Source organism: Chelonia mydas, chromosome 6, assembly GCF_015237465.2.
Source record: "Chelonia mydas isolate rCheMyd1 chromosome 6, rCheMyd1.pri.v2, whole genome shotgun sequence".
NCBI classification, from domain to species: Eukaryota; Metazoa; Chordata; order Testudines; family Cheloniidae; genus Chelonia; species Chelonia mydas.
In genome coordinates, this window is record NC_051246.2 from 106060722 (window position 1) to 106080927 (window position 20206).

At 44.3% G+C, this 20206-nt stretch overlaps 1 long non-coding RNA gene across 1 annotated transcript; it reads left to right on the plus strand.

The window, feature by feature from the left end:
* The first annotated feature begins 900 nt into the window (after positions 1 to 900).
* On the plus strand, positions 901 to 11610 carry LOC122466391. The gene is made up of 3 exons (XR_006291828.1): positions 901 to 911; positions 3069 to 3207; positions 11598 to 11610. It is a non-coding gene; the product is annotated as an uncharacterized LOC122466391 (long non-coding RNA).
* Positions 11611 to 20206: the final 8596 nt, after the last annotated feature.

Consider the following 20206-nt stretch of genomic DNA (forward strand, 5'->3'; position numbering starts at 1 on the left):
TGCCTGGCTGGTTCTTACTTACATGCTCAGGATCTAACTGATCACCATATATGGGGTCAGGAAGGAATTTCCCCCGGGGCCGGATTGGCATTGATCTTGGGGAGGTTTTACCTTCCTCTGCAGTGTGGGGATGCAGGTCACTTGCCAGGTTTATCTGGGTCCATCTCACTTTATCATTTCCCTGTCATTGCAGAGGCCTTAAGCACTGGTGCCCTCCATCCCTTCTGTTCTCTGCCTGTGGCACACAATAGTCTAATCTTCTTGGGTCTCATTTACTTTGGCCTCTTTTCTGTTGGTTTCAGTGTGTTGGTGGCCTGTGGTATACAGGAGCTCAAACTAGATCTAGTGGTCCCTTCAGGCCTTAAACTGTATGATACTGAAGTGGCTGAGCTAGTCCCTAGCAGCCCCAGCAGCCCAGAGGTGAAAAGATTAGTGTATAGACACCTTTGTTCCCCTCCATCCCAGGCTACACCTCCTGAGAGGCACAGCTAGAATCAGAGCCTAAGTTTAGACATCATATGGTGAGTCCTTCACCCAAGATTTCACTTACTCAAGCCCAAGCAAATGGCAGACCTTACAAATCACAGTGGCAAGGAAGGCAAGAGAAACAGACTGAACAACTCTTTAGATTGACAGCTGGACAGCCAAACCACCCAAAACTGACACCAACACAGGAAACTTGGCAAGAGTCATTAACCCCCCAGTCAAGACCTGATCATCTGCTGTGGGAATGAATCATGGAAGGTACTGGAAAAGTCATCAAGATTTATTTGAAATGCTGGTGACACCCCGTATAAATATAGATACAGGAGAAAAAGACACAAGCTCAGGGGTTGGGGATATGAGAGGATTTGTGTGAGTACCAACAAACAAAACACAGATCCATGGTATTGTGGGTTATTTTTCCGCTGGTGCCAGCTTGCCTGTAGAGTGTCTGAAAAACAAAAGAAACAATTTCCACCCCCCTGGTGGGGACAGATTATTGCTTAATAAATAATAATAATAATACCACTTCCTTTTACAAGTTTCCTTGCTAATTGCAGGAAAAACAGAAGAATTACCTCCAGGCTGTCCTTATTTTGTTCTATAGTCAGGCTAGTGAAATTACCCCACTCACTAGTCATTTATGAAATTCATGAGGTGGTGTGCCTCAGTTTCCCCTCTTGTACAACAGACCATGTTTGCAATAGTTTCTCTGCTGTACCAAGCTTTAAGTTTATTCTCAGGTAATAGCTGAGACACAGCTTCAGATTTTTGCACTATACACACACACACACACACACACACCCCCTTATGGTTAACCTATCCCCCTTATTTTCAGGCTTGATTTGTTTTTTCACCTCCCTTTCCTGGAGGGCCATAATCTGAGTCTTCTAGTAGCTTGTTTGCTGACCAGATGTATTCATTATTTGCAGCTCCTTTGTACCCATCAGCTAGGTAATTTGCATTTACACAGAGGCTTACTAGCTTGCTTTTGGATCCAAAACTATTAGCAGCGCAGAGACTGTCTTAAAAGGGAAACATTCCACTTCCACTAGAGTTCTGATTACTTTCCACTTTCATCTCCTGCTCCAAATCACACAGAGTCTGAAAAAGAAAGCACAACCTATTGTGGATCCTTTTGGAGCCCTATTAAGATTTTATTTAAGTACCATGTTTTATTTGCATTTCTTTTACCCCTTCTCCAATATACACTGCACACGTCCTGGGAAAATGCACATTCCTTTCATATAGTTTAACCTCCATAACATTATATTAGCCATATTCATTTCACACGAGGTATAACTGCCTCCCCCATGCCCACAGAGTTTTCATGCACACCCACCAAAGCGACAGTCCAATCCCCCAGAGCCACCCCAAGGCTCAGCGTTCCCATCATTCCTCCCCTTTTCCTTTTCTTTTACCTGTGCACACACAAAATTCTCTTTTGCCTAACATTTCTTGCACTGCGATTACTCTTTTTTACACAACTGTACCCGATTACTCTCCCATCTTGTACAACTAGACACAACCAGAGGCAGCCAAGTTAAGTTCCAATAGAAACCCCTTACATCCTTTAGTGATTTTGATTACATTACCCAATAGTCAAATAATTTTGATCAGATTCTCTCTCCGCCTGCTGTCTGCAGCAGTCCCTTATAGACCATTTCTGTGGGAAAAGGGCCTATTTTCCTCAGAATAGCTGTAAAGGCTTCTGGGGACAGAAGCATAGCGGTGGTAGTAGCCACTCTACCTGACCCTCTTGGATAATTTAATTACCAAGCTTCCATCCAATGTGACTGCACAGAGTTGCACATACAGTTACATTTATATAACTAAAAAAGAAAAGGAGTACTTGTGGCACCTTAGAGACTAACCAATTTATTTGAGCATAAGCTTTCGTGAGCTACAGCTCACTTCATCGGATGCATACTGTGGAAACTGCAGAAGACATTATATACACAGAGATCATGAAACAATACCTCCTCCCACCCCACTCTCCTGCTGGTAATAGCTTATCTAAAGTGATCACTCTCCTTACAATATGACAGGTTTCAGAGTAACAGCCGTGTTAGTCTGTATTCGCAAAAAGAAAAGGAGTACTTGTGGCACCCAAGAGACCAACAAATTCACCCGAGATAAGCCTTCGTGAGCCACAGCTCACCCCATCGGATGCACACTGCATACAGTATGCATCCGATGAAGTGAGCTGTAGCCCACGAAAGCCCACGCTCAAACAAATCGCTTAGTATCCAAGGAGCCACAAGTACTCCCTTTCTTTCTCCTTACAATGTGTATGATAATCAAGTTGGGCCATTTCCAGCACAAATCCAGGTTTTCTCACCCTCCGCCCCCCCCCCCCCCACACACAAACTCACTCTCCTGCTGGTAATAGCCCATCCAAAGTGACCACTCTCTTTACAATGTGTATGAAAATCAAGGTGGGCCATTTCCAGCACAAATCCAGGTTTTCTCACCCCCCCCCCCCCAAAACACACACACACAAACTCACTCTCCTGCTGGTAATAGCTCGTCCAAAGTGACCACTCTCCCTACAATGTGCATGATAATCAAGGTGGGCCATGCAGTGTGCATCCGATGGGGTGAGCTGTGGCTCATGAAGGCTTATGCTCGGGTGAATTGGTTGGTCTCTGGGGTGCCACAAGTACTCCTTTTCTTTTTGCGAATACAGACTAACACGGCTGTTACTCTGAAACCTGTCATATTGTAAGGAGAGTGATCACTTTAGATAAGCTATTACCAGCAGGAGAGTGGGGTGGGAGGAGGTATTGTTTCATGATCTCTGTGTATATAATGTCTTCTGCAGTTTCCACAGTATGCATCCGATGAAGTGAGCTGTAGCTCACGAAAGCTTATGCTCAAATAAATTGGTTAGTCTCTAAGGTGCCACAAGAACTCCTTTTCTTTTTGCGAATACAGACTAACACGGCTGTTACTCTGAAACCTGCCATTTATATAACTGGGTTTTATCATTCAACAAAAACTTCCTCCTTGTAACACCACAACTGTTACTCTTTTAACGTCTTCACAACACTTACCTTTTACCATTTCCACAACACCCAAATGTTTACTTTCCTGCAAACCCTGTATTACCAATTTTTTGCAAAAGCTATTTGTAACTTTTCACTCACTTCTTTAAATCACTTACTCCTACATTTAGTTCTTTAAGGCAGTGCAATTTGTCTGTAACAACTTAGCCACCAAGTACAATTATTGCCACACAGCTGCCTTAACCTGTGCTGTCTTTGCCTTGAGACTGTTCAAAGAGGCAGTAAAACATTTGTCTCCATGGATGCCCATGGATCTTTTACTCCAAAAATTCTAGTGGAATACAGCAGACCTCTGTCATACTTTGTCCAAAATAACCAAAAACATCTCACATAAGAATCCAAAGTACCCTCCATTAAAACTTCAGAAAAACAAAAAAGTGTGGAAAGGCAGGAGGAGAGGTGGAAAGAAACCAATTAAGCCTGTCAGGTCAGTTTAAAGTATAGGCTACCAGCAGCAAATTAAGTAAACTGAGAAAAAGAAGGAAAAGAAGAAAAGGACATAGTTAGCTCTGAGCCAAGAGTAGGCTCCCTGGGTTGAAACAGTTGGGAACCCTTATCCCCAGGTTCTCATTCTGGCTCTGAGAGAAGAGTGGGGGTTGTTACCTGCTCCTGCAAACCCTGCCATTTTGCACTTTGAAACTTTTTTTTTTCCTTCCCCTTCTTTCTCTCCACTCCCCCAGGACCAAGTCCCAGCTCCAGTCTCTAAAGGTAGTCTGTGAACTCTGCTTTTGACTTTAAACTCTGTTGTGCCAAATCATCTTTAACCACCCCTAACTAATTTACAACCCTTCAGCAGCCCTTGCTGAAGCAGCACCAAACTTGAAAGATTACTGGCAGCTTCCCAGAATGCTGCCCTTACTTCAAACCTCTCACAAGCGGACTGAAGTGCCTCCTTTCCCTGGAAGGCATTCAGTCCCCATGGGCAGGGAACCTTCTTCCACTACCCATATACCATGGAGGGTGGGCTCCTCAGCCGCCCCCCATCCCTCTGGGTCCCCTAACACTTCCTCCATTTCCTTTTTAATCTCATCCCAGGTTGACCCCTGCACCTGGTATGGGCCTGATTCTTCCTTATCCATTTATCCAAAAAATCCTTTACCCTGGCTTGCCAGAACCCGCAACTACCATCATGAGAGTTTGCTATACCCCCTCCAAGCAGCTGCGCGGACTGTTGGGGAGGGGGACTTACAGGCTGCCACTCACCTATCCGATGCGATGCATCCGAGTCATCAGCACTAAGATGTTAGGGGGCTTATTCCTTCACCCACTTACTTCCTTAGTCCTTCTCGCATGAACAGAGAGCAACAATACCCAAAGTCCAAAGGTGCAAACAATTTGATGTTTATTGGGGTGAACTTCCAGCAAGCATGATTCCAGTTTCCTTCCTTAGTGTCTCCCTTCCCAGCTCTGACACCACAGAGCCTTACCTGTGTCCCTGTTCCCATTCCTGCCCTTAGCAAAACATGATTCCAATTTCCCCACCCTGTTCCCGTTTTCCCCTACAAGCACCCCCACACTTCCTGATTGACTGCAGACTATATAGTAAAACTTGAGTTCTGCTTAGCTATACCTTACCAATCATTTTACTGAAATTTAACTAACCAATCCTAACATATTGTAACATGATTATTTAACCAATTATATCCCACCATCTTAATTAGTTTACACCCAGCAAAATTAATTATACAGCAGACAGAAACAATCACAGAACCAGACAGAGATTATACAGACAAACAATAGGGAAATAGGGACTACAGTGATAGAACAACAAAGAAATGAGGATTTCACATCCCAGCTATAGATAAGTGAGTTCTTGCCAGACAGGATACTATCAAACTAAGTTTCCTTTTACATCTTCTAGGCACTTCCCTTTCTCTGGAGGCGATAGGCATTATCAGGACAGGATTGTATTCCTAACAGCCCAATAGCACCTTATTTCAATGTGACTAGTTTGGAATGTGAGGATGTGACCGGTCGCTTCCCAGCTTATGGCTGCCTCTGTTGCTTAGCCAAAGGCCTTAGCCTAAGAATAGGGCCTCGGACTGTCACAGTAAGAGAAGGCCCTTACACCGGCAGACAGTGATTTTGATTCTTTCTTTTATACCTCTATAACTAGCTAAGTGATAAGAATACACCTAAATTCTTAGAGTATAGGCCTTTACAGACAGGCCTGAATATCTATATCCTAACAAACAGCATCACTGCCAGTCTCACCAAGTGCAGAGTCATTATAAGCACCTTAATTGACAAAGTCACTAAGTCCAAGTGTTTAGTCAGATACGAGTTATTGGGCTCTATTCAAGGGCAACCAGTTAAAATTCTATGGCCTGTATTATACATGAGGTCAGACTAGATGATCCAATGGTCTTTTCTTACTTTAAAATCTTTTAATCAAACGGCACCTGACTGAAGTTCTGTGGTGATCATTTTTCAGTGAGTCATTATGAAAGCCATATCCTAAGAAAACCAAACACATATGTATAGGAAGGGTACTGTGACAGATATGACAATCTCCTGCAATCTCCTTGAGAGACCATATTGAATTAGGTTTATGTACTAAGGTGGCCTGGGATTGTTTGTAACTTCCCTCCTGGGGACCTGTGACAGACATGAGACCTGGGAAGAGTAAAGGAGTTTAAAATAAGTTTGAAAATGTGCCAGACAAGTATGGACTTTGGGGACAATAAGTGATAAGTGGATTTCCTGGAGAATTCCTAAAGAGAGGTTAATGCAAATTCCCCAACTCCAGTTATTGCAAAACCCCAGTCTTTTGAAGCTGCCCCCTGAAGATCATCTGTCTGCTGATCACCCGTTACTGTAGGTGAAGATCAGAGACTTGAGGTGTGAAAAGAAATGGCTGATGCGCCAGCCTTTGTACTGCTTCTGCATCTAAGGTGGATGAACTTGTAACCATGGGGAAAATCCAGCTGTGAGTTTTGAAGGGCTGACACCTACCAGAGCCCTAGATTGGAGTTGGGGGTGGTCTCTGGTAAGCTTTTTAGCATGTGTGTGGGTTATTTTATTATTTTAATAGGTTTTCTCTGTAATGCTTTTACTTTAAGAGTAAATGTGCTTGCTTAGAAGGAGCTGTGTGGTCATTTATAACTACGTGCAGGACACTGATCATAGCACGCAAAGCCAAGGCATTAGCTGACCTCAGGAGGTCATCTAGTCCAACCCCCTGCTCAAAGCAGGACCAATCCCCAGCTAAATCATCCCAGCCAGGGCTTTGTCAAGCCTGACCTTAAAAATATCTAAGGAAGGAGATTCCACCACCTCCCTAGGTAACGCATTCCAGTGTTTCACCACCCTCCTAGTGAAAAAGTTTTTCCTAATATCCAACCTAAACCTCCCCCACTGCAACTTGAGACCATTACTCCTTGTTCTGTCATCTGCTACCACTGAGAACAGTCTAGATCCATCCTCTTTGGAACCCCCTTTCAGGTAGTTGAAAGCAGCTATCAAATCCCCCCTTATTCTTCTCTTCTGCAGACTAAACAATCCCAGCTCCCTCAGCCTCTCCTCATAACTCATGTGTTCCAGTCCCCTAATCATTTTTGTTGCCCTCCACTGGACATTTTCCAATTTTTCCACATCTTTCTTGTAGTGTGGGGCCCAAAACTGGACACAGAACTCCAGGTGAGGCCTCACCAATGTCGAATAGAGGGGAACGATCACGTCCCTCGATCTGCTGGCAATGCCCCTACTTATACATCCCCAAAATGCCATTGGCCTTCTTGGCAACAAGGGCACACTGTTGACTCATACCCAGCTTCTCATCCACTGTAACCCCTAGGTCCTTTTCTGCAGAACTGCTGCCTAGCCATTCAGTCCCTAGTCTGTAGCGGTGCATGGGATTCTTCCATCCTAAGTGCAGGACTCTGCACTTGTCCTTGTTGAACCTCATCAGATTTCTTTTGGCCCAATCCCCTAATTTGTCTAGGTCCCTCTGTATCCTATCCCTACCCTCCAACGTATCTACCTCTCCTCCCAGTTTAGTGTCCTCTGCAAACTTGCTGAGGGTGCAATCCACACCATCCTCCAGATCATTTATGAAGATATTGAACAAAACTGGCCCGAGGACCGACCCTTGGGGCAATCCACTTGATACTGGCTGCCAACTAGACATGGAGCCATTGATCACTACCCGTTGAGCCTGACAATCTAGTCAGCTTTCTATCCACCTTATGGTCCATTCATCCAGCCCATACTTCTTTAACTTACTGGCAGGTATACTGTGGGAGACCATGTCAAAAGCTTTGCTAAAGTCAAGGAACAACATGTCCACTGCTTTCCCCTCATCCACAGAGCCAGTTATCTTGTCATAGAAGGCAATTGATTAGTCAGGCATGACTTGCCCTTGGTGAATCCATGCTGACTGTTCCTGATCACTTTCCTCTCCTCTAAGTGCTTCAGAATTGATTCCTTGAGGACCTGCACCATGATTTTTCCAGGAACTGAGGTGAGGCTGACTGGCCTTTAGTTCCCAGGATCCCCCTTCTTCCCTTTTTTAAAGATGAGCACTACATGAGTCTTTTTCCAGTTGTCCAGGACCTCCCCCGATCGCCATGAGTTTTCAAAGATAATGGCCAATGGCTCTGCAATCACATTCACCAACTTCTTTAGCACTCTCGGATGCAGCACATCCGGCACCATGGACTTGTGCTCATCCAGCTTTTCTAAATAGTCCCGAACCACTTCGTTCTTCACAGAGGGCTGGTCACCTCCTCCCCATGCTGTGCTGCCCAGTGCAGCAGTCTGGGAGCTGACCTTGTTCATGAAGACAGAGGCAAAAAAAGCATTGAGAACATTAGCTTTTTCCACATCCTCTGTCACTAGGTTGCCTCCCTCATTCAGTAAGGGGCCCACACTTTCCTTGACTTTCTTCTTGTTGCTAACATACCTGAAGAAACCCTTCTTGTTACTCTTAACATCTCTTGCTAGCTGCACCTCCAGGTGTGATTTGGCCTTCCTGATTTCACTCCTGCATGCCCGAGCAATATTTTTATACTCTTCCCTGGTCATTTGTCCAATCTTCCACTTCTTGTCAGCTTCTTTTTTGTGTTCAAGATCAGCAAGGATTTCACTGTTAAGCCAAGCTGGTCGCCTGCCATATTTACTATTCTTTCTACACATCGGGATGGTTTGTCCCTGTAACCGCAATAAGGATTCTTTAAAATACAGCCAGCTCTCCTGGACTCCTTTCCCCCTCATGTTATTCTCCCAGGGGATCCTGCCCATCAGTTCCCTGAGGTTGTCAAAATCTGCTTTTCTGAAGTCCAGGGTCCGTATTCTGCTGCTTTCCTTTCTTCCCTGTGTCAGGATCCTGAACTCGACCATATTTATATACTGCAAGGCCTTAGAGCATCCCACAGACAAGAAAATAGAAGAATTTGCAGCCTCAATTAGGCACAGAAAGCAATGGGAAGAGAAGGGAGGCTTCCAAAGGCTTCCATGGTCACTGCCTCCCAGGTTCCCGTCCACTTTTATTTCCCCTACTAATTCTTCCCGGTTTGTGAGCAGCAGGTCAAGAAGAGCTATGCCCCTAGTTGGTTCCTCCAGCACTTGCACCAGGAAATTGTCCCCTACACTTTCCAAAAACTTCCTGGATTGTCTGTGCACCGCTGTATTGCTCTCCCGGCAGATATCAGGGTGATTGAAGTCTCCCATGAGAACCAGGGCCTGCGATCTAGTAACTTCTGTTAGTTGCTGGAAGAAAGCCTCGTCCACCTCATCCCCCTGGTCTGGTGGTCTATAGCAGACTCCCACCACGACATCACCCTTGTTGTTCACGCTTCTAAACTTAATCCAGAGACACTCAGGTTTTTCTGCAGTTTCATACCGGAGCTCTGACAGTCATACTGCTCTCTTACATACAGTGCAACTCCCCCACGTTTTCTGTCCTGCCTGTCCTTCCTGAACAGTTTATATCCATCCATGACTGTACTCCAGTCATGTGAGTTATCCCACGAAGTCTCTGTTATTCCAATCACATCATAATTCCTTGACTGTGCCAGGACTTCCAGTTCTCCCTGCTTGTTTCCCAGGCTTCTTGCATTTATGTATAGGCACTTGAGATAACTTGCTGTTTGTCCTGCTTTCACAGTATGAGGCATTTCCCATTTCGCGTTCCATCCTCCCATTTCGCGTTCTCCTGCTCGTGCTTCCTCCTGGTATCCCACGTCCCCACTTACCTCAGGGCTTTGGTCTCCAAAATGATGACTGGGAGCCAGAAACCTTCAAGTGTGTGCCACTGAAGAACCATGAAGGGGGAACACAGGTGCAGTTACCTTCAAACTGTGACAAGTATGTCTCCACTTGGAGCTGGAGGTGTACGTTCCAACTCAAGCAGACACATCTGCACCAGCTGTGATCAAGCGAGGCGGGTGTTGAAAGTGGGGAGGAGAGGTAGCTGTCGTGAGTACATACCTTGGGTCTTGGATAGCATCATGCTTGGGGTGGCTAGCCTCTCACGCTTGTGCAGCTGTGGCTCTGCTCTATTACTAGCACGCTAGCTTGATCAGAGCTTGTGTGGGGGTGTCGTCCTGAGCTGGAATTTACGCCTTCCAGCTCCAGTGCAGACATACTTGAAGAAGTAAACTTTAATTGTCCTTAAAATCGGTCGATCAATTATAACTTCTGTTACAAAACTAAAAGGAACGTTGGAGGGGACGTAAAGCAGCTGAGAAAGAGATGTAAAAATAAGCATCAAATTGCTAGTTTGCGAATGATTATGCTAATGCCTGTACTAAGCCTCCAAGCATACCCCATGGGAATTAGATAGTTGCAGATCTGTGAGCAGGCTCAATCTTAGCTAGATGCTTATGCACTTAATAAAAACCCTCTGCTGTGTCTCCTGCCAAACCTGATCCGTGAGCGCTTACTAAACATTCGAGGGATTTCCTGGGGAGGAGTCTTGAAGAGGGATTTGAAGGTGAGAGGACAAAGGAGGTGGGGAAGAAGGGATCTTGATGTATGAGGAGAGGGATTTGCTCTAATTCTGAAGGTGAGCAAGCTTCCCCATCCCATTTATCTTGAAGACGTGGTTAACCTTCCCTCGTTCTTTTGCCTGCTTGTTCAATGCTGACCCAGCTCAAGACAAATACACACATACTCTTGCTGATTTGAAGAGAATTTACTTCTATGCTTGAACTCTGTACCGTTTTCTTTTTATTTTAACATTATCTTAATAAAATTATTATATCTATGTGAAAACAAGTCATCTTGTAGCCCAATGCTTTGGAAGCCTCCCTTCTCTTCCCATTGCTTTCTGTGCCTAATTGAGGATGCAAATTCTTCTATTTTCTTGTCTGTGGGATGCCCTGAGGCCTTGCAGTAAATAAATACATAACATGAATTCCCCTCTTTTGCTGGTATAGACCTCAGAGAGAGTGGGAGAGATCAGATCACAGATGGCTAGTTTGACCATGGCCCTCCTTGCTTCCCTGGCTGCTGTAGCATGCGGTGGGGAGTGGATTACTATTGGGCACCCTCCATCTGACAGGTAGATGTTTTTAGAGGAAACTCCTGCCCTCTCTTGCCTCTATCTCTAATGACTGTAGTTTGCTCCTAACCTTCTCTGCTGCGTATGCAAGGGGTGAGTCACTTGTTTCTATTCTGTCCTTTCCAGCAAGGCAGGATATTTGCTGTACTGGATCCTATCTACCACTGCATCAACACATCAGGCAAGTCTGGAAAGGCTCCCGCTGCTCACCTACTGCTACCCCTTTGTTACAGCCATGAGAGTGGAGCGGACAGAGGTGGGGCAGGCTTATTTCTGTTTTAGGAGTGAGGACTCCTCAGGGACCCTGAACACCCCTGAAATGTAACACATAGAACTATTATCACACCACTAAATTCACCTTGTTTCATATTACACCCAAAAAACTACATTAGAAGAATATTAAGGTTGCAAAGTGGTCACATACTGGGAGATGTCTCCCTCGTGCATTATGGTCTTTAATTACATGATCACATGCTATTTTTTTTCTCATGGGACCCCTGCCTCATTCAGTGGCAGCATGGGGGGTGTTGAGAGCACAGGAGAGACAGTCTCCCTGCTCACAGTTCTTATGTTTTAGTGCACAGCAGCTGGGAGGAGCATTTGCAGGGGAAGTCCTGCTCTGCTCCCCAGCCCTGGCTGGAGCATACTCAGTACACATGGAATCTGCAGAGAATTTAGCTCTAAGACATCTCTACTTAGAATGTGCCGACTAAGATTTTTTCTAAGGCTAATAAGTTGGGCAAATGTTGGTAGTTTTTCATGGGAATAACAAAAGGCACGTCCCTGACACAGTGGCACCCCCTGCCAAATATCAGGGTCCTGTTCCAAAGCAAGGGGGCACTAGAGCATCTCAGCAAATCGATTGTAAGGAGTTTTAACATGAACAAAACAATATACTTTTCCTAATCTAATTCTCAGAAACAGCTGGTCATTTTTGCTGAAACTTTCCAGAATAATTCACCCTGAGGAAGACACGCAGCATGAGGAATTTAAGCCCAAGTGGTTAACAACATAAGAACGGTCATACTGGGTCAGACCAAAGGTCCATCGAGCCTAGTAAGCTGTCTTCTGACAGTGGCCAATGCCAGGGGTCCCAGAGGGAATGAACAGAACAGGTATGTAAGCAGTGTCAGAATGAGCTCCACCCTGACATCTGGTGGTGAGGTGTGGCAAGTTGTGGAAAAGAACTTCAGGGGCTGATCTCATTTGCATAGGCACACCCATCCCCCCTAGAATGAGGCCATAGCTGCCCAAATGGTCACTTTGGCTGCTGTGGGATCCCCAGTGTCTCTGTTATTGGGGCAGGAAGAATAAATTGTTATTACCCTGATTATGGGAACTGTGCTTGGAACTGTACTGGGCCTTTTGTTATGATGGAGGGATTCGCCATCAACTAAGTAGCACTCGCTAGGCAAGCGTCATGGGTCCAAAACTGTGTGAATTGAGAGAGGCTGGGGACAAGTATTAATACTTGGTGGCATGGGCCCCTTGGTGAGGGCCTTACATACTAATTGCACTTCCTCCTCTCTCCACAGTGGACTATCAGAGCTAATTTTGATTCCATTAGGAGTCTAGTTACAGGCTGCTGAGCTCACTTTCGGCTAATGGTGTACCGGCACTGAGGCTCCCCTCCCACAAGCTGAATTCACCTAAGAGCTGAAATCGCTGAGCATTGTGTTAAGTAGTGGGGGAGCCTGAAGATATATTGTGGAGCAGTTTCTGGGATGGCTGGAGTGCCTTGCGGACAGGCTGGTGGAGCAGTTCATAGGATGGTGGAAGCTGCTTGTGGGCTGTAGAGCGGAGCCGAGCAAAGCAGTTCGTGGGGCAGCTGGAGGAGCGGAGCGGAGCGGAGTGAAGGCCTATGGAGCTGTGGGGCGGTCAGCTTCAGATCATGTAAGGTGCCCCTTACCTCTCTTCCCCCCCCTCCCCCCATCTCCACCCAGGTTGGGAGGTGAAGCTCTGCAGATAAACTTTCAAACTCTGGGGCTGCCCTGACTAGGGACAGAGACTTTTGGGTCATTGGACTTTTGGGACTTTGAGTGATTTGGGGTTGCTAGACTCAAGAACCAAAGGGAAAGGGCAAGCCCCAAATTTGCTTGGGGTGGGTTTTTGCTCATGGGTTGTGTTATGAATCCTACTGGTGGTGTTTCCCCAACATAACGCCACATTGTTTCTCTCTGTTATTAAAAGGCTTTTTGCTACACTCAGACTATGTGCTTGTGAGAGGGGAAGTATTGCCTCTTGGAGGCGCCCAGCGGGGGTGGTATATATTTGTCCCAGGTCACTGGGTGGGGGCTCGAGCCGGTTTTGCATTGTGTTATTGGAATGGATCCTCTAGATACTGAACTGGGCCCTTGTTGCTGCCAACTCTGACGGGCAGAAGGGTTACAGGTAATCACCAAGTGATCCATCCCCTGCTGCCCACACCCAGCCTCTGGCAAATGGAGGCCAGGAACACAATTCCTGCCCATCTTGGCTAATAGCCATTGATGGACCTATCCTCCATGAATTTAGTTCTCTGGTTGAAGTGTGGCAAAGTCTTATTATGGGTCAGGTCAGGCAACCTTATCTTTCAGCAGCTCCACCTATAATACTGGTAACATTCTGCTTGTGGGCATACATGCAGGGTCCCTGTTAATTTCAATGCACTGTAAATGGGAGCCATGTCTGAGTTTCATCCTGCATGGTATTGACTCACAGGTCCAGAATTGGCTTTAAGTTACTGGTATCTAATGAGAGATTTTTAGACTCCTCTCCCCCCACTTCCGTGCACACGCGGTCCCTACATGGATTGTCTGTGCTCTGTAAATTACTGTTCTCTCCCAGTGGAATCGTGTAAACACATCTTGACCTTTTAACAATGTACTAGCTGTAAATGCAGACACAGAGAAATGCACCTCAGCAAATGATCTTTCGCGGATCTTGTGGCAGCTGGTGTTCATGAATGTTTTATGTAGTGCAATGTACTACCACAGACTAGACCATCATGTGCTGCATGGAGGTGGAAATGCGGGTTAGATGGCTCCTGCAGACTGCATTTTCACAATGTGTTAGACCGACAGTTATGCTTGTGTTCATTAATCATATTCTAATTCCCACCCTGTGCTCCGTGGCCCAAAGAGGCAATGCAATTGGTGTGGGCAGTCCGCACAGCAGATCTCCACCCCATGTGTGCTGTGAGTCTGTGCTCTGTGGACCGTCATTGGTAGTAAAGCTCTGAACAGAGGGAAGGCACGGCTGGTGAATCTGTGACTATGTGGATCCACAAGCTAATCTTCCATACATGGGAGGAATCACATCAGCCAGTGAGACTAATGCAGTTCTGGTGTCATGGATTGGCTCTGCGATCACACTGTGGCTTTAAGGAAGAAGTCTGCCTGTGGGACTCCGATGAATGCAGCATATGTATCTGGGCTGTGTGAATGGTCCAGGATTTGGCCCGTATGAAACCCCTGAGATTTTTCAGTTCCTAGCTAAGAAAGTGTGCTCCATCAGGTATATAGACAAGGCATTTGGAGGCTCCTTAGAGCTCAAGAGCTCTCAGACGGCTGTCCTGTTCTTCATCCCTCCCTCTGTCCATTCAGCCCTCCAATAAGTTAAATAAAATAGATTTCATTAGGTAAATATATGCAAACTGTTCCTGTGTCATTCATTTTTATGTGTACAGTTGCCCAGCAGCCGTATTATCTACCCTCAGATGACAGTGACTAGCCTGACAATTGCTTTGTGACTAAGAGAGCCCCAAGCAGGCTGTCTGGGGTGGAAATGAAGAGGATGAGTGGAAGGAATGCCAGGTTTTTCTTTATATGGTTGCCACATCTAAGGCTTTTTACAGGATTAGCAATTTGCAACTCAGGATGGACTTCCTGGGCCCGATTCTGGAGTTACTCAATGTGAGTAACTCAGACTAACTTCAGCAGAAGAGCCTCAATCCAGCAGCTGTAGAATTTGGCCCACTGCCTTTCAAGAGAGCATATTGTCTAAAAGTGGATAATTAAAATTATGCTGTGATTTTTTTTTCCTTATTGATATATTTTAAATTAGAGAGAGAAATTTGTACAACCCAACACAATACAAATCTTATTTAAAGTTTGGCTTCTCTCAGTGTGGCATTGACACCTGAATAGAAACAATCTAACATGCCCTAAAGGCAGATCTTTGGTATATGTCACCCTGTTAAACAGTCTCCAACAAGACTAGAAATTTTAAAAAGGCAATTGTAACTTGGAGCAAATATCAGCCTAATTATTTGTGATAGCATGTATCATGTATTTAAGGCAAGCCCCTGGAATAAGACAACTGTTTTATTTATTTTTTAGTTTTTTCCATTTTCTTATACTGTTCTTTTAATATTCTTAACCCCTTCAGTCAAATAATTGAGGACGATGTTTCTTCTTCTCCTGTTGAAACCCCTAGAAAGGAATGGAAAGAGACACACACTTAGGGTTTCATTCTAGCCTTGCGTTCTTTTCTGTAGACTGAATTTTAAAGATAGTGTCCTGTTGGCTGAAAGCCTTTTAGGAATGATGCAGATTTTGTGATATATTTTGTCTGTACATTTATTCCCATTCCAGTACCGAAGCTTCAGTCTAAAGCTTCAGATTTTGGAAGCCTTTAAATGAAAAAAGAAAAGGAGTACTTGTGGCACCTTAGAGACTAACCAATTTATTTGAGCATAAGCTTTCGTGTGCTACAGCTCACTTCATCCGATGAAGTTGTAAAACTAGTTGTACAACTCAAAATATCAGTGTCATGCCTTCTGGGACTTCCAGCTGAAAAAATTCTGATTGGAAATGGCTTTGCACAGATGAACCACGAGATGTGTGGAGAAGAATACCCTGCCTGGTTAGCAGGGAATTTCTGCTATAAGCCAGGGGCTTAACGGTTGGAAACAAGCAAGGGGAAGAAAGACCTTGGTGTATTAGTTGATCACAGAATGACTGAGCCACCACTGTCATGTGCGCATGAAAAAGGCAAATGAGATCCTAGGAAGAATCAGGCCAGGTATGCCCAGTAGAGAGAGGAGAAGTATTAATGCTATTGTATAAGGCACTGGTAAGACCTCATTTGGAATACTGTGTACAGTGCTGGTCACCCGTTTTCAAGAAAGACGAATTCAAACTGGAACAAGTGCAGAGAAGGGCTACGAGGATGATCGGGGAATATAAACTGTGATGAGAGGAGACTAGAAGAGCTTGGCTTGTTTAGCCTAGCAAAATGAAGGCTGAGATGGGCTGTGATTGCTCTCAATAAGTAGATGGGGAGTGAGTGTGTAACTTGTGAGTGTGGGGGCGGGAGGGTAAACACCATAGAGGAAGAAGAGCTATTTAAACTAAAGGACAATGATAGCACAAGAACCAGTGGGTATATTGTGGCGTTATTTGATTAAAATATGACCATATAGATCATTGTTGCAACCACTGTTATATATTTACAACAAATTTTGTACAAAGGTTGTCAAGTAAGGTGTCTATGGAAAGGTTATGATTTGCTGAATATGATAATGCTATTGGTATGCATGTATCATTTTTGTATTTGAAGCTATAAGTATTGGCTCTATACCTGGATTTCAAATGTTTGCTCCAGGGGTAGTGCCCCCAAGGTAGTTAGCCAGCACATCTTGGAGGGACTATTCAAATTGAGTGGCCTATCAAAAGAGCATTTAACTCACAATGGAAGATGCCTGTCTACCCTGAATGGACGTTCCTGTGGACATGCTGTTTGAGGTATAGGTAATGACTTCTACCATGACTAAGTAAAGTTATGCATGAATGTGTGACTTGCCCTTGTGACTCCAAACCCCATCTTGTCACCTGTGATCTTTCACTAGCCATGCTGAGGGCTTTGTTTGAAACATTGGGTTTCCTTCCACATGGCAGAAGCTATAAAAGGCCCTGGAAACATCTCATTTTTGCCTCTTTCCTGTTCAAGCCTATGGACTATGGACTTATACTAATGGGAGCATTCTAACCAAGGGACTGAGGTCCTTCCAATGATTTGGAAGCAACCAGAGACTTGACTTAAGCCAGCAGTTTATTCCATCACTGCTACAAACCTGAACCAAGAACTTTGCAATTACTGTATGTATTTGATTCCTTTAGCCAGTTTTAACTCTCACCTTTCTTTCTTTCTTTTTATAAATAAACCTTTAGATTTTAGATACTAAAGGATTGGCATCAGAGTGATTTTGGGGTAAGATCTGAGTTGCATATTGACCTGGGTGTGTGGCTGGTCCTTTGGGATCAGAAGAACCTTTTATTTGATGAGACTGGTTTTAAAGAACCACTCATCTTTAAATCCATTGTTTTGGGGGGTAATACCTAAGGAAACTGCTTTCCTGACTTCTTGTTAGCCAGCGTGGCGAGACAGAAGTTTACTTTTGTTGCAGGTTTGGTATATCTCATGGAAGAATAACCACCAGTTTTGGGGTGTATCTGCCCTATTTTTCAGCAGTTTGTCCTGAATTTGGTATTCTCAGTTTTGACCCATGGAGGCTCAGTTACAGTATACTGGCCAGGAATAAATTTAGGCTAGAAATTAGAAGGTTTCTAACCATCAGAGAACTGAGGTTTTGGACCAGCCTTTTAATAAGAGTAGTGGGAGCAAAAACCTAACTGGTTTGTAGATGGAGTTTGATAAATTTATGAATGGGATTATATAACAGAGTTGCCTCCAGTAACAGGGAACTCAACACCATGACCCAGGAGGTCCCTTCCTGTACCATGTTCTTATGAGTGGAAAAATACTCACTTCCTCAGAGCAGCCTGATCTCTGTATTACTCTTGGAAGTTTTACGTAGTAAACATCTAATTGTAGATGGGATAAACAAATCCTTTAGGTAGCTGTGAAACAGGGAGATTAGGATACACAGTCTCAGCCTAACACAAGGGGGTTAGTTCTAAGACCACACTTACAGGATGGGGGACTCCACTCTGGGAAGCGGTAGCTCTGCAAAAGACTTGAGGATCACGGTGGATAATCAGCTGAACATGAGCTCCCAGGGCGATACTGTAGCCAAAAGCTCTAATACAATCCTTGGAGGTATGAACAGGTGAATCTTGAGTGGGAGTAGGGAGCTACATTACCACTGTATTTGGCACTGGTGTGATGGCTGTTGGAATACTTGCTCCAGTTCTGATATCCACAATTCAAGGCTGTTGATAAATTGGAGAAGGTTCAGAGTAGAGCCATGATAATGATTAAGGGATTGGAAAATGTGCCTTACAGTGAAAGCATTACAGGGTGGCCTTCCCCTTTAAGGACCAGGAGGCCTGGGCCTAATCAGTCCCATCTATGCCGTAATTAACAGTATCCCAGCCTCTGCAAGTGGGACTAATGGGGTCAGGTGTTAATATTGCATACACCTGGACCTCATAATGAAAAAGTTTAAGAGACTAGAGTCAGGGAGAAGCTGTGATAGGAGCCATAGGGAACAGTTTAGGCTCCTGTGGAAAATCCCGAGATAGGACCTATTGGAAACAGGGAGGACCTGGGAAAAACTGCCAGAGTCCTTGGGGAAGAGAGGCAGTGGAGCAAAAAGGGCAGAAGCACAGTTGGTTTGATGTTTTGTTTGGTTGTTTAAATTGAACTTTTGTCTTCCTGGAAGGGGACTGAATTTTAACTGTGACCTAACTGCAGAGAAAAGTCTCTCAGAAAAGGACCATAGCAGAACCAGATCAGCCAACAAAATGGGATGCTAGAGCAGAAGAATCCCTGCAAAGCCACTCTCTGATGCCAGGGAGCGCTATGGTAGTGAGTGGAACTGCTTACTGAGAGACTGGAGGAACTCAATTTGTCTAGTTTAACAAAGAGAAGGTTAAGGGGTGACTTGCTTGCAGTTCATAAGTACCTACATGGAGAATAAAAATTTGATAATGGGCTCTTCAGGATTGCAGACAAAGGTAGACTATGATCCAAGGGTTGTCAGCTGAAGCTAGGCAAATTCAGACTAGGAATAAGGTATACATTTTTAATAGCAAAGGTAATTAACCACTGGAACAATTTACCATGGGTTCTGGTGCATTCTCTATTGCAAGCAATTGTTAAATCAAGGTTGGAGTCTTTCAAGAGAGATACTCTAGTTGAAACAGGAATTTACTCAGGGAAGTCCCACAGGCCTGTGTTATACAAGATGTAGCCTTTTATTTTTATTTAAAGTGAATTTAGTACTGTGGAATTACACCACCGTGAGTTCAGCTCTACAGTGGCTACTGTTTCAAGCTTAACAGACTGAAAGTCACAAGTCTGCTACTTGTTTCAGATTTAGAATCTCTAGGAACACATACAAATCAACGACAGTGGCCACATATATATGTCACAAGTACAAGGTTTAGTCTGTTTTACAAGTTTTATTAAAATGACAGTTAAAGTTATGATTACCCAAGCATACAGAAATTCTATACAGACCTATGCACCAGTTACAAATATAGTCAAACTTACACCCTACTAGATAATGTTAGGGTCTGATGGGTCTCTCGTGGATTGATCATCAGTAGAGGGATGGTACCTGCTGGAGTTTCCCACAGAGAGCTCAATTTTCCTAATTGTGGCACCCTTTTTTTATAATGTGATTCTGACTATACCTTATTAGCATTTATGAACATAGTGCACCCAATGGTCAGGGCATGTGTTAGAAAAATGTGACTACCGGGTAACTTGTAAGCAAAAAATTATTTTTCTTGTTCATTTATCACAATATCCCCCATTGGTACATCTTTTTCCGTAAACTGGTGGCATAGGGTCATTCTTTGGTCACTTACTTATGTCCAGCATTTAGGGTTGCCAACTCTCCAGGTTTGTCCTGGAGTCTCCAGGAATTAAAGATGAATCTTTAATAAAATATTATGTCATGTGATGAAACCTCCAGGAATATGTCCGACTGGAACTGGCAACCCTACAAGCATTTCTGAACCCTGAGGCCTCGTATGGTTAAGCTAAAATCTTACAGGCCTCGGCCTCTAGGGTCTGCGTTTCAGCCCTACGTACTTAGAGACCTAATACATAATGATTCCTTCTAACTTCCGATCAATCTTATGTAACCCTACAATTTAACTCTATTTAACATACAATGATTATACACAACATAACATGTTAGCTAATCATTTAACATCACACAATAAATGAACAATAAAGTAAAATCATTGGCTACAAG